Below are 14,163 nucleotides of genomic sequence, written 5' to 3'. Positions count from 1 at the left end.
TTCTGCGTGCCATTCCCTTACCTGGACACGTCACGTTTGACAGCGATAGCGTGGAGTTTCTGACCAGGTACCCATTCACTCCAGAGCTGTACGCATCGGTTTGAATTGAGACCAGACGCTAGCAGCTTTTACCCCTTTCAAAAAAAAGGTTCCCCAAATCCCGGTCCTGGGAGACCCCTCAATCTGTCACTTCTTTCTAACAGAGCGCCGAATTACGCAACTGAACTAAATTTGCTTACTAGACTTCAGAGCTATAATTATATATAGGATTTAAGATTTTCCTAGATAACTTAGAATCTGCAGGGATTTAACAAATTTAAGTAAGCAAATAATTTCAATTAAGGGTGTAGTCAAGTAATAAAGAGCTTAATTGGAATGAAAGCCAAACACTATCTTAAAAGACTGTTTGAACAGCAAGCAGCGCTGGATTCCTGGTGTACCGTCAGGGTACAAGAAAGCAATGGGAGGACACAAGAATCGAGATGCAAAAATCTTTATTGGGGTAGACAGCAAGTTTAACATCTCCTGAATCTGACAGCAACAAGAATGACGAGCAGAACTCCGAGGAGAGCGGACGCCACGCCCAGCGCCGGAACCAAGGGGGAGTCACCTGAAATTCAAAACATGACAGGGTGAGCACTAGGACCCGGGGGGCCACAAGACGCCTCCAATTACTGCAAGCGTTGCCTAGCAACTTCAAGAAATTCTACAAGTTAGCATGGAGGTCCTAAACATTAAAGTAAGCTAACATTTGAACACCATCTTCATGCAAATCCATAAATTTTATTATTTGTTTGGGGGGGCGTGAGGAAAGTCCTTAATTGAAATAATTAGTTTTAACTACAAATTGCTGCATCCAGTTCTGAAGGACAATTCAGAACTGATATTTCATACCGGCTATAGGACAGCGATTTAGCATCACAGGAATGGAAATAAGACCAGTTGGATAGTTATCTATTCCTGTTTTCACTAATATTTTAATAAGACACATACTTGAGCCGGTTACCTATACAGTCTGATCATGCTTCTAGTAAAAAAAATATAATAAAACCACATACACCCCATCAAAAGCTTAGTGCTCCTTTAGCACAATCTAGTGGTTTATTACTGCAAACACTGGAAGTTAGTGGATTAGCAGACACTTTGCCAAAGCGACTGAGACTAGGGATGTGAACTCTGCATCACAACTGCTGCAGAGTCACTTCCAATAGGACCTTGTTTGGCGTCTCATCCGAAGGACGGAGCACAAGGAGGTGAAGCGACTTATTCACAGTCACACACAGCGAGTCAGTGGCTGAGCTGGGATTTGAACCTCCTGCTAATAGACCCCCTTTCTTTAAGCTCTGGAGCAGCAAGCCTCCCATATATATTGAGAGGTTTTAGTTTGCATCCCTTCCAGAGCCAGAGCACTCCATAGCATCGGATGAGGAGGGTTAGAATTCCATGACCAGGATATTCAACAGAACTCTCAAGGTCTCACCTGCTGTTTGAAGGTCCAAGACTTGTCCTTCTGGTACCAATTGGACCGGCCCGGCAGAAATGTAGCCTCTGATCTGGCTGTATCGATCCACACTACGGGCTGAGAGAAAGACAAAATTGAAACAACTCTCCAGGGTACAGATAAAAGGACTATTGCCAGCTCTGAGGTTTGACATATAGATTTCTTTGGATTCATTTTACTGTAATGAAATGTTCAGGTTTAATGGTTTGGATTAAATTATTGCAACAGATATTGCATGAAAAGGCATCATTATAAAACTCACTCAATGCAGAGAGAGCATTACCAGCACAATACAAAAAATCTCCTCTTAAAACACTCAAATAGAGAATTGTATATATTACACAGGAAGGACCCATCAGGATATTCAAATCTTAAATAGCTTTGTATTCCCTTCTCAATGATAGCAGCTTCAATACAGCAGCATTGATGCTGTACTGCAGCTGTTCACGCTTGCTTGTAGGACAGGACTGATCTCCAGATGCTCACCAGATCTCTAGGCTCCAGGCACACAAGTCTTATTGCAGGTATCCTCCAGGTTGGGATCACAAACCACAGCCATGCAATGGAAATACACCTGGGGAGGGACAGAAGCAGCTCTCGTTAAACAGGAGAACACTGCCACACTGTGGCTGAAGTCAGTAGTGCATCAATCCCTCTTTCCTATTGAAGTTTAATAAAAGCAGTCCTACTGAAGCACTTTGCATGGAGTGAATCGTCCCAGGTTCAAGTCAAAGAGGGGGCACTGACCTGTCTCCAGAAGACAGAGTCCTTGCTAGACTGCTGTGCCCGCACCTCAAGCCTCTGGAGCTGGGGGGAGCTCCTGGTGAGAGTGCTGGCCGGCACTTGGTGGAAGTGGGTCCTGTATGAGTCTCCAGTGACCAGGCAGCTGCAGAGACAGGAACAGGAGTCATGGCAAGCCTGCATTGAAAGCACAGCTGAATGGACAGCGCTAGAGGACTAGCAGACCCCTCACCGGTCAGTGACCAGGTCCCATTGAGGGCTGGAGTCCAGTTCAGGGGTCAGTGTGGCCCAGCAGTCCTGCAGGATGAGGTGGTCAGTCTGGCTATGGGGCTGCTGGAGCTCAACCTGCAGAAACACGGGCTCCAGCAGAGACTGGGACACAGGGTAGAACTGGGAGTAGCTCACATCTAGAGTGGAGAAAAAAATTGTAGTCACTGCCGTGCTTTTGAAGCACTGGAGTTCAGGACTCCCTTCATAGCAAGGACAGGGGCTCATGGGAATTTTAGTCTAATCTGGACAGTGGGTCAATGTGACCAGCTCTGGGAGTTTAGAATGAAGACTACAGAGCAAAATTTGACAAGTGGAAGTGAAGACAGAGTTCAACTCACCCCTGGCTAGCCGAGCCTTCAGATTCAGAACATCTCTGGGACTCTTGGCTGCAAAACAAAATAAGGATTTGTTAAAATGCTAAAAGGCTTAAAAAGACAGAGAGGGCTACCATACAACATGAAAAGCACATCCATTTCAAAATGGACAAATCTCTAAAGAAATGTTCCATTTAAAATGCTCAGTTGAAACAGTAAATGCCAAGTAGAACATTTAGTGATTTTTGATGTAGCCAATGTTCAATGAAGACCTTGAAGTCATCTCGCTCTACACAGAGTGTTCAGTCATTTACCATAAGCAAAGTTAACCAGCTGGCAGGTTCCTAAATCCAGCACAATAGATCAAAGCAAACTGTTGAAGAGATTTGATATCCTTTAGTCCCAGGACACAAGCCTGGTTCAGCTTGCTAGATACTCTGTACCTCTGCTCATAGGGTCATAAGACCGGAAGTGCAGGGACCCAAGCCCCTGCACAGAGTAGGGGGCTGGAGCAGGGACCGCCTTCCTTTCAGCAGCCAGCGTCAGGGTGTCGTTGAGGGGGTAACGACAGCGGATCGTCAGCCTACGAGGTAACGACACACGGGTTTAGATCAGGGGCTGGAGTCGTGTGTAAAACGGACTGCATGGTCCAGCTGGGTAGTCCGGTTCAGGGCAAATGGGCTGTGTGATGTCACAGCCTATGACATCACCACAGTTCCCCTGTGAACCAGGAGACTCCCTGTGCTCACCTGTATTCAGAGTCTCTGGTGATGACTGGAGCATTGGGTGGGAAAAGCGCTCTGGTATACAGCACCTCGTTCTCGTAGATCAGGTAGTTACCCACAATCTGAAAACACAGGAGCCAGAACAGCATGCTGGCAATACAAAGCTGACCTCCCAATAGCAAAATCTAAAGACTGCCAGACAGTTAATGCATAGTCAACCACTCCCCAGTTGCTTTGGATAAAACAATGCTAAAAAACAACCAAATGATCCAGTGCAGGTCTACCAGTGCCAGACCTGTATGAAGGACCATTGCCTTGACCCACAACACCACGCAGGAAGCCCCAGCTCACCTGGCTCCTGGTCCCACAGGTGTTCACCCCAAAGGTGAAGAGTGCCCTGGTCGAGTCAAACTCTTTGGGTTTGCAGGTCTTGTCCAGCAGGGTGGTCTTGCTGGGATCCACTAATGGTATGGGCTCCATGGTCACAGCCACCACTCGTTTGGAAAGCACACTGTGGCAGGGGAGGAGAAGAATGAATTGGAGACAAGACTGAATCAAGGCAACACCATGCTACCAATAACATCAAGAGATCCTGAAAGCCAGAGGTCTACACTTCAAGCTGGACTACAGCAGTGTCATTCGCCTCAACTCCTTGTCCTAGCCCTATCTCAAGCTAGCTCTTCACACCCAGCTTCCATGCAGCCAGATGGACTACAGTGCAACCATTTTTTTGCTAGGACTTGCATGCAAGTTAAAAGCAGGGTTCCCTAAAGGAATTCCAACACATTGATCAAGATTGCAATTAACTAAATATTTACAGTGGCAACAAGTGAATTCAATTTGTCAATTAAGTTGGCTCCAAAAACAAAAAAGTTACTTAGAGTTCTCATATCAGAGCTAGGATTCCTAACAGACATGAAAACTCAAGACCATGAACTCTGCAACTAGATCAGCCATAAACGGGGGACCACTTCAAGAATCTGAAGGGCATTCAAGAACAGAAGTCCCACGGGCTCAGAATGCGTGGCAATAGGATCCTTGGAGTGGCTAGTTCTGGTGTGAAGCGTGGCCAGGACACTGCGAGGCGTCCACCACAGTGAAGGAGTCCTCACCCAGCAGCTCCCTGGTGAGGATTGGGCAGCGTTGCACAAACTGCTTCTCGACCTGCAAGGTCTTAACGTTCCTCATGTTCAGCTCCACTCGAACGGTGAGGCCCCTCAGAGAGATGTTCTGGGGAGGGAGGAAGCAAGGGACACGTCACGGCTGGCAGTACCCTTGGAGCAACGTACTTGAAGTGAACAAGCATGGGGAGTTTGATACCTCTGAAACCAAGCATGCTGCCTCAGTTTGGGGGTGCATCTAGGAGTAGTGTTCAAAATGTATTAGAAAACAAGATGTGTCACTTAGATTTACCTACAGAAAGCCTGCGTTGGTGCGAGAATTTCAATCAGTAACAAATCAGTCCTACAGAGTGTAGCAAGATTAATGGCAACTAAAACTAACCAACCCAATGGTCAATTCTCTGCATGGCTGGGCATAGAAGTCCCTCGGTAGAGGCTACCAGTTGACCAGACAGTGCTAGCCCTGGATTCATTGTTAAACCCCTGGGAGATCCTCACCTCATAGATGTAGCCAATGCTAAAGAGTGGCAACTCGATGGTGATCTTGGGCTCAGCGATGGTGTAGGGTAGAGGGCGGCTCCCAATGCAAAGCTCCCAGCTGGAGTCCATGTTGCCCGGGGGTCACTTCGAAAACCACGCTGCGGTTTGTACAAAAGCTTTTGACATCAGGAAGATCTAGAGGGAAGGGATTGGTAGGTCTGTCAACAAATGTTGACTACAAAATCTCCACTTTGTAGTTTGGCACATTCTGTATCCAATTGGCTTTGAAACAGTCGGCGACATACAATACAAGATCAGTGGTACAATGTTGAAGACAGAAAAGTCAATGTCACAATGTAGCCCATGTCAGGTATGGGGTTGTTGCAAGTTGGTGAACCTGGCAAAGCTATTACAGATTTAACTAGTCAAGAAATTCCCCCCCAGTTCACTTACTAACATCCTTCACATCGCACACAATAGCAGCCGGGTGAAAATACGGCTCATTCTGGGGGACAATGTTCAAGGTGTAGTTGATGTTCAAGGTGTACCTCCTGATGAGAGCCCCAATGTACTGCAAGAGAAAATCAGGTCAAAAGGTTACAGAACCACCCCACCCCCCAAAATCCTGGACTGTCACCTGCTGCAGACAGGCCACTCAAACCGTGCATGATACAGTCCATGTGCAATATTAGATTTCCTGTATAATTCATGTTGCAGATTTGTTAGAGAGTCTTCCCCTGTGACACCTCATGGTCACGTGTATATAAATTAAGCTGGCTTTCACTATGAACAGGAGGCTTTTCCCCCCCCCATTGGTATGGTTTTGTGTTCAATGGTATGGTTGTGTTCAATGGTTTGGTACCTCCTTATTCAAATGGGGTTAATCCTCACCTCTACAGAGACCAGCGGGTTGTCGAAGGGGACCTTCAGGACGAAGTCCTTGGTGCCGTTGGGGTGCTGGACCTCATTGATCTTCACGCCTCTGTTCTGGGCCTCGGGAAGGGTCAGAGGAACCCCGTTGAGGGTCAGGTTCTTCAGCTCAACGTCCAGCTTGAAGTTACCAAGGGTCACCGTGAAGCCCTTCTCACTCGGGACGGTGTCTGAGAGCAGGGATTAGAGGTGAAGCGCAAGAAACACAACTGCAGAGCTCTGAACCCCAGGACTGGGTGCAGCAGCACTAGAGTTTCTAACCCTGTTCACCCCCCAATCACGTGCTCCAAGGTTACCCCTACAGTGCAGGGCTGTGGAGAGTACTCACTGTTCACCACATAAGGGGTCTCAGGGAGGTAGGGGGAGCGGGCTGGCTTGAAGGAGCGGTGCTGGGTCACCTCCCACAGGTCGTCAGCCCATTGGTGCTCCAGGAAAAGGTCAATCTCATACACCTGGTTGTACTTGTTATCAATCACATGACTCTGTAAAAAGACACGAGTTACAGATATACAAATCAGTACAACATCTGACTCTGACCCAGAGCAAGTCACTTCACCTCCTTGTGCTCCGTCTTTCGGGGGAGATATTGTTGCAAGTGACTCTGCAGCTGACGCATAGTTCACACACCCTAGTCTCCAAGTCACCTTGGATAAAAGCATCTGCTAAGAAACAAAACAGACTTCCCCCCCCTATATCCCCAGATTCTCATATGCAATAACTTAGGCCAAGTAGTCAAGGGATTTTCCCCCAGATACAGGAGAAGTAAGACATGCAGAACTGCTGCCACTACACCCCCTTCCCCAGGGAGAAGGGGCTTTTGATTTAGGACGCTTCTCTAAAGCAACTTGACGAGACTAGGGGGGTGTGAACTATGCATCCTCAACTGCAGAGTCACTTCCAACAGGACCTCGTTTGTTTTACGTCTCATCCGAAGGACTGAGCACAAGGAGGTGAAGTGACTCGCTCAGGGTCAAGCCAGGAAAAAGCCCTTCTCTAAAAATCACCAAGCCTCCACAGATAGAGACCCAACCAGAGGGTCCCTGGCTATCTTACCTTGCGATACCCCCCCACAGCTCCGAAGGGAATGCGGATTTCCACTGCAGTGCTGTTGACTAGCAGCTGGTACCCCCTGCTGGTAGCAGCGACCTCATCCAGGGCCCTCCCCTCCACCCCCATCGTGATCCGTTTATCCAGGAACTTGGTGGGATGCAGGACCAGCGGGGTGATGAGCCTCGGGGTGACCCAGCTCAGGTAGGTGCCATCGAAAACAGAGGGGTCTGGAAAGAGATGAAACGCGAGGCATTTTGCCATGGTATACTATTCTTTCCCCCCCTTGGTGTAGAAAAGGGATTTGTTTTTATAGACATTTTAAAAAGTCAGATGACAAGATGTTTATGGTCTTAATGCATGGAAGATCAACACTTCTAAAACACTAGCACCAGAACTATAACTTTCTGGAGAATTTATGCAGTTTGACACGACTGTTATAGGGTAGATTTAACCTGGAGCTATGTCAGTCACATGCTCAAATACAAAAAGTTACACCCACCCATCCTCAAAAATGAGGACAATGTCACTTAATGGGTTAATAGGTTGTGGAAGAATGAGTTTCACATGGCACACAGTGCCACCAGGTGTCAAAGTGTAGCTAGTGCAGCCAATTCAAAGTCAAGTGTACAATGCACTAGACTGTTCCACTTCAGTTCCCAGCTCAGGTAATGCTTCCAGACCATTAGCCCTCCTAGGATTGCTGTGCTCCTCGGTGACTCACTCTTGGCACAAGCAGCTGAAGTGTCCACCAATAGCAGCATCCACCTCTGCTTGTAGAACACAGTGGCTCTGATGGCTTCCACAGGGATCCCCGACACCTGAGGATAGAGAAGAGCGTTGGAGCAGAGACTGCGCCTCACCGGAGCAGAGACCGCGACGAGCCCCGCACCTCACCACCCCCTCAAGACCCCCCTGTTCAGACTGCGCTTGTAGATCTCCCGATCTGCCCCTCCTGCTCTGGACTCGCCTGACCTCAGCACCACATTACTGGATCCTCAGCTGATGCATTATTGCACCACTATAGACACAACTTGCTATAATCCTAACTTGTTGCATCCTAGAAGTTATTTGAATAGTGTTGTTTACAGCAAGTGCAAATATGAATCTTGCATTTTAACACCCGTCAGTCACCTTGGATAAAAAGGAGTCTGCTAAAGTCATTCCTAGACTACTATTATGGCATCTTGCAATACAAAATACTTTAGATTACACATTAAATAGATCTAAATTGTTCAAAACAGCATATTAAATTGGGTTAGATTTTACTCCTAGTCATATGCAAAATTGAGAAGGCAGCTATAGCCAAAAAATTTAATTCAGAAAGTTAAGTTGTTTGCAAAAGAGATTTAACTTTAAATCCATCAGCATTTAAAAACGCCAAGTTCGTTGACATCCTATTTTTTGCCTTGCTGTATATTTCTGGAGAGCCCTCAGATGTTCGCACACAAAAGGACGCTATTAAATAATGGAAGCTGGTTTGGGATCACAGTATTTTAAGAACTCACCAGGAGCACCTCGGACATGGGCATGCCGTAGGGAGACCTGAAGATGACGCGGCTGGACGTGGAGTTAACGAGGTATCCTGCGGTACGGGCGTCCTCGGCGGTCATGGTTTTGGGGGGCATCCCGGTCTTGTGGAACACCACCTGCCACTCGGACATCACCGCTCCCTGGGCCTGCAGAGCAACACAACGAAAAGCCAGCTGAGACCCAGAGCCATTCAGGAAGCTGCAAGAGGTGCAGTTCAGAGAGCGTCCACAAGAGGCACTGCAAGCACTACAGAAAGAAACCTCTACACCAGAGGCATCAAACTCCACTCCGAGGGACAGTGTCCATTCCAGCTTCTCTCAATGAACTTACGTGAACCAATTGGATAGGGTTAATATTTTTGCATGGTCTTGGTGGATTTCAGAAAATTCATTCAAGGTACACTACCTATACAAACAGAGGCCCGGGAGAGATGGTAATGTGTCTGATTAATCAAATGAAACCAAGTGCTTCAGAGCTGTGGGTCGAAGACACTGTGGCCCTCCAGGAACAGTTTGACAACCCTGCTCTACACCAGCCCCCCCACCCCATCCTGGGGACCCCCTGCACTTGCAGATTCTCATTCCAACCAGTTTATCAATTGCTTACACCCTTCATTCATCTAATAGTGCTTAAACCTGCAATTGTCCTCAGCTTTCAAGTTACTTCTAAAAGAAGAATACACTGCCAAACATTTAGACGCTGAACACAATTAAAAAGGTCTAAAGCCAATAGTTCAATTGAGCGCTCGGGTGGAATTAAACAGACACAAGGGGTCCCCCAGGACCTGGGAATCCCTGTACCCCCCCCCCCCGATCCCAGTTGAAAATTCACTCACTATGGAGAGCGCCGCTTCCCAGTCCTCCTTCTCCAGTCCTTCCTGAGCGATGACCGGGACATTATTCCTGACAGACACCTGGGGGCAGGAGGTTTGAACAGCAGGGATTGGACCAAGACTCTCCATGCATAGCAGGCAGAGACGTGCCTGGTTTTGCGACAAGCTTGTTACCTAGACACACTGTGGCTAAAATCAAGCTCACAGTAAAACCTGGACCGGAAGTGAAACTGCTATGCAACAGGAATCGCGTTTACCCCTGAAGTGTAACTCCATTAGTTAGAATTATTTCTTAGCAGGCGCCCGTCTCCAGGGAGACTTACAATTGTTACAAGATACCACATTATTTTTATATACAATTACCCATTTATACAGTTGGGTTTTTACGGGAGCTATCTAGGTAAAGTACCTTGCTCAAGGGTACAGCAGCAGTGCCCCACCTAGGATTGAACCCATGACCCTCTGGTCAAGAGTCCAGAGCCCTAACCACCACTCCACTGCTGCCCAGGGAGCAGCATAAGACTCCCATTGCAAAGCAGTTTGATCCAATCCTGCTTTTACTACAATTAAGACACCCAAGGTTGTTACCTACACACTCTGGGTAAAATCAAGCTGATCATAAAACCTGGAATGGGTGAAACTGCTATGCAATAGGAGTCATTTCCATCCTTAATCACTAGAGTGCGATTGATCTATTAATAGGATCAGATACATTGCTCAATTGTGAACCCTAGTTTCGGGGGTCCCCTTCACCTCCATGTAGTTATCCTCACAGACGATCTCACGGGGGTTCCAGGGGCTCTCCGTGCTGCAGGACAGGGAGAAGGGGTAGACCGTCTCTCTGCCCAGAAAGTCCAGTCTCACGAAGCGGTACTGGAGCGCATAGGAGACATCATTCTAGAGAGAACGGAGAAAGAACCAGTCAGTACTGGAGACTTCTTCACAAGTGGCATACAGGGCTAGGACTTCCAAAAACAGGGTGGATGACAAGACCATTGCACCCATAAAAGGAATTGGAGACCATTTGAGATAGTTCACCTCTTTCAATTGAAAGGAACTTAATGCACCAAACCGACTTCAAATGAATGCGTTGCCATTGCGAGATGTTTACCTGCTAATTGCAGACTTGATTAACATTGTAATTGATAAAGGGAACAGGATTATATAGATGCATGTGTTTTTCAGTTCCCCGTTGCTGTGTACGAGAGTGTAAAGCGGTTTTTTTTTTACTGCAGTGACGTACTCACCACGCTCTCCACGTGACAGGCCAAGAACGACGCTCTGAAGATCAAGTCTCCGGGAAGGTTGAAGGAATACGTAAACCCGCACGCCGCCGCGTAGCTGTCATTCAGCGGGTAAACCCCGCTTCTATCTGGAGGGGGGATAAAAATGAGGGAGAACATCGCAACGGGGTACCGAGAAAATCCCATAGGGATTGAAATCATTTCAGAGATTCCGTTTATCTGTGGCACTCTTAACCAGCCAATGAGAGTTTCCTTTAAATTACTCTAATTCTGATATCCCACAAGGTTTTTATTAACAAAAAAAGAGACCCAACATTTTACCCTATACTCAAAACCCGAATGCCCGCACAGCTGCCGTTTCTTAAACCGACCCAACTTACCGATGACGTCAAAGCGAAAGTTACCGCCGGCAAACTTGCCATTGGTCGACATCCAGAAGTACCGATCCCGGCACTCGGTCACAAAGTTACCTGAAGTCAGAAATGAACGCACAGAGCCGCTCCGTTATTTAAGAACACCGGCAATACAAAGTCACACACCGTATTAAATAGAATAGATAAAACGTTTTGTAAGTTGGCTATATAGCGTTTCATAAGCCTAAACAAAGCTGCCAATTCAAACGATTAATAGAATACTCATAACTTGAACCAACTACAGCGTTCAGGAAGTCTAAACGTTACATGCCAAATCAAGGGCGAGTTCCCAGTTCAATTAATTCTCTTCATTAAGCATCTCGAGTGACTGTCAATTATCTGATCTGCCCCGAGAACTATCACCCTTATATTCTGTATACAAGGGCGGTCAATCAATTTATTAAACATATCTGATAATACTGCGATAGACATAATACACAGATTCCAGTTAGCGGGAGTCCTGGACCAGCCCAACCAGATAACATTAAATACCCCAACATTAGTGTCGAGTTGTGTTTGTGAACCCAAGACACACAAGTACCACATGAACCCAAGTGATACAGATATATTACACTGCAGACTGGAGATTGTTCTGCGGCGTGAATATTGATCTTACCCGACAAGTCCTGAGCGACCAAGCCAGCCGGCAACACCGCGCATAACCAGGCAACTCTGGAACAATAATAATCACATATACATGTGAATTCTTAGACATCCGGCACACTCATCCGCAGTAACCAGTTAACTGAAGTAGAATGCTAAAGTACAAATTAACTTAAACAGACCAAGGACTATGCCAAATTGTTAATTATTTTAAATGTGCACAGATAGAGGGATTGGTGGAATTGCTTGAAAATGTGATAACCACAATCCACGAATAGTGAGACAATATCTATATCTATCTTAAAATCCAATTCTAAAAAATTAAACTCACCCTAAAAGCAGCCTAAACCCCATCTCAATACGATTTCTCCAGCCGTGTCCACCACAGATCACCAATCACTAACAAAACCTTTCTTATCTACAACAGAAAGAAGCCGCTGCATTCGCTCGCTCGCTTGCTGGGACACGGCGCGCCCCGGGGTTTATAAAGCCCTCAGAATCGCACCGCTTCCGATCACACGAGCCCCGATCACAGCACCTGACTGAGATTGAACTGAAGAGTCAACACGTGGTCTTAATCACGCGTGATTAACTGCTGATCGGGTGTCCCCAGTTATCATCATCATCATCATCATTAGCAGTATTTTGTTTTCTGAGTTTAATTTAATTAATGACGCAATGCGGGTCGATTTCCTCAATTGATCCTCCAGAGCGCGCAATGGGTCGGAATTGCTTGATCAATCCCACCTGCTATCGCTGCCGAGACCCGGCGTCTCCAGTATATATACTCGGGTCGGGTCCGGTTAAACGATATCGGTGGTGTTGAGGTGTCGTGGTTATTCGGGCAGTCAGCGTGGAGGACAGATACAAGGGCCGTCGCGCTCTTTTTATAGTAAGTGCAGTCTTATTTATGTTTTTAAAAAAAATCTTATTTAAATTAGGAGGTAGCTTTTATATATATTGTGAAGTACTTTGTTCTTTCCAACAGGTGTCTGTCACTTTAATTATACACGAAACAAGGGTAGTGCTCTTTAAACACCGTGGCGTACGTTTATTTAGCAAACTGTTACTTCAAACAAAAAATACACACAAAACAAAACCTAGCCTTTCTTCAGGCGCTAACTAAACTGATTAACAGTAAGGTTAACTAATGCAGGGCAGGGTAAGCCTGTTCCCCTCTTTAAACTAATTCCAAAAATCACCTCAGCCAAATCACCGTCCAGAACTTCGTTGTCAAGGATAACCGTACCTTTATTTTGTTAACAGAAAAACCTTTTGTCCAACACGCTTGTTTCACCACTTCAACCCTCTTCCCCGAACACACCAACTGAAACCCTTCCATCTGATCAGCATTTGCTGATTAATTATACAATTAAACACTTGTTACATTTGTTTCAACAAAGTGTGTGGCTACCCCCCATGGTCCTAAAGCCTCCAAATTACTGTATGGTACATACACATCATCACATACCCTCCCCCTCTGCACGATCCCGTGGGGTCGGGCATACAAGATTTCTGCTGGCTGCGGAAACCTAGACAGGAAATCAGCATTTATGTGCTCTTTACCTTTTCTATGTATTAAGTCAAAACAGTAGGGCTGTAATGTTAAAAACCACCTGGTTATTCTCGCATTCTTGTCTTTCTGACGATACATCCACTGTAATGGGGCGTGGTCTGTAACCAGTGTAAATCTCCTTCCCCAGAGATAATACCTCAAAGAGTCCACTGCCCACTTGACAGCTAAGCACTCCTTTTCTATTGTAGCATATGCTTTTTCCCTTGGGAGGAGCTTTCTGCTCAAAAATAAAACAGGATGTTCCTCCCCCTCACAGGACTGTGATAACACTGCCCCTAAACCCACTTCCGAAGCATCTGTTTGTAATATAAACGGTTTATCAAAGTCAGGACTTATCAAAACAGGTTCAGAGCACAGTGCTGATTTCAAATCTAAAAATGCCCGTTCGGCCTCTGCTGACCATTTTACCATGTTAGACGTGGATGTTTTAGTGAGATCTGTTAAGGGCACAGCTCTTGAGGCAAAGTTTTCAATGAACCGGCGATAATAGCCAATAAGTCCGAGAAAAGCTCGGACTTGTTTCTTGTTCACTGGACGGGGACAAGACAGAACAGCTTCAATTTTGTTTTGCTGTGGTCTAATTAAGCCACGTCCAAGTGAAAACCCCAGATATTTTGTTTCCTGCAGAGCGAATGCACACTTCTTTTTATTAGCTGTTAAGCCTGCTTCCCTTAACGATCTCAATACCGCTTCCACTTTGTATACATGAGACTCCCAATCAACGCTAAAAATGACCACATCGTCAAGATAAGCTGCTGCATTGTGACTATGTGGCCTGAGTATCCTGTTCATAAGCCTTTGGAACGTGGCTGGGGCACCATGCAGACCAAAAG

General features: G+C 46.3%; 1 pseudogene; it reads right to left on the bottom strand.

The window, feature by feature from the left end:
- Positions 1 to 477: 477 nt before the first annotated feature.
- Positions 478 to 12,344, bottom strand: LOC131721248 (uncharacterized; annotated as a pseudogene).
- Positions 12,345 to 14,163: the final 1,819 nt, after the last annotated feature.

The sequence above is a fragment of the Acipenser ruthenus genome, chromosome 48, assembly GCF_902713425.1.
Source record: "Acipenser ruthenus chromosome 48, fAciRut3.2 maternal haplotype, whole genome shotgun sequence".
NCBI classification, from domain to species: Eukaryota; Metazoa; Chordata; class Actinopteri; order Acipenseriformes; family Acipenseridae; genus Acipenser; species Acipenser ruthenus.
The sequence above is the reverse complement of the archived record's forward strand: the minus strand, read 5'-3'. Positions and strand labels throughout refer to the sequence as shown.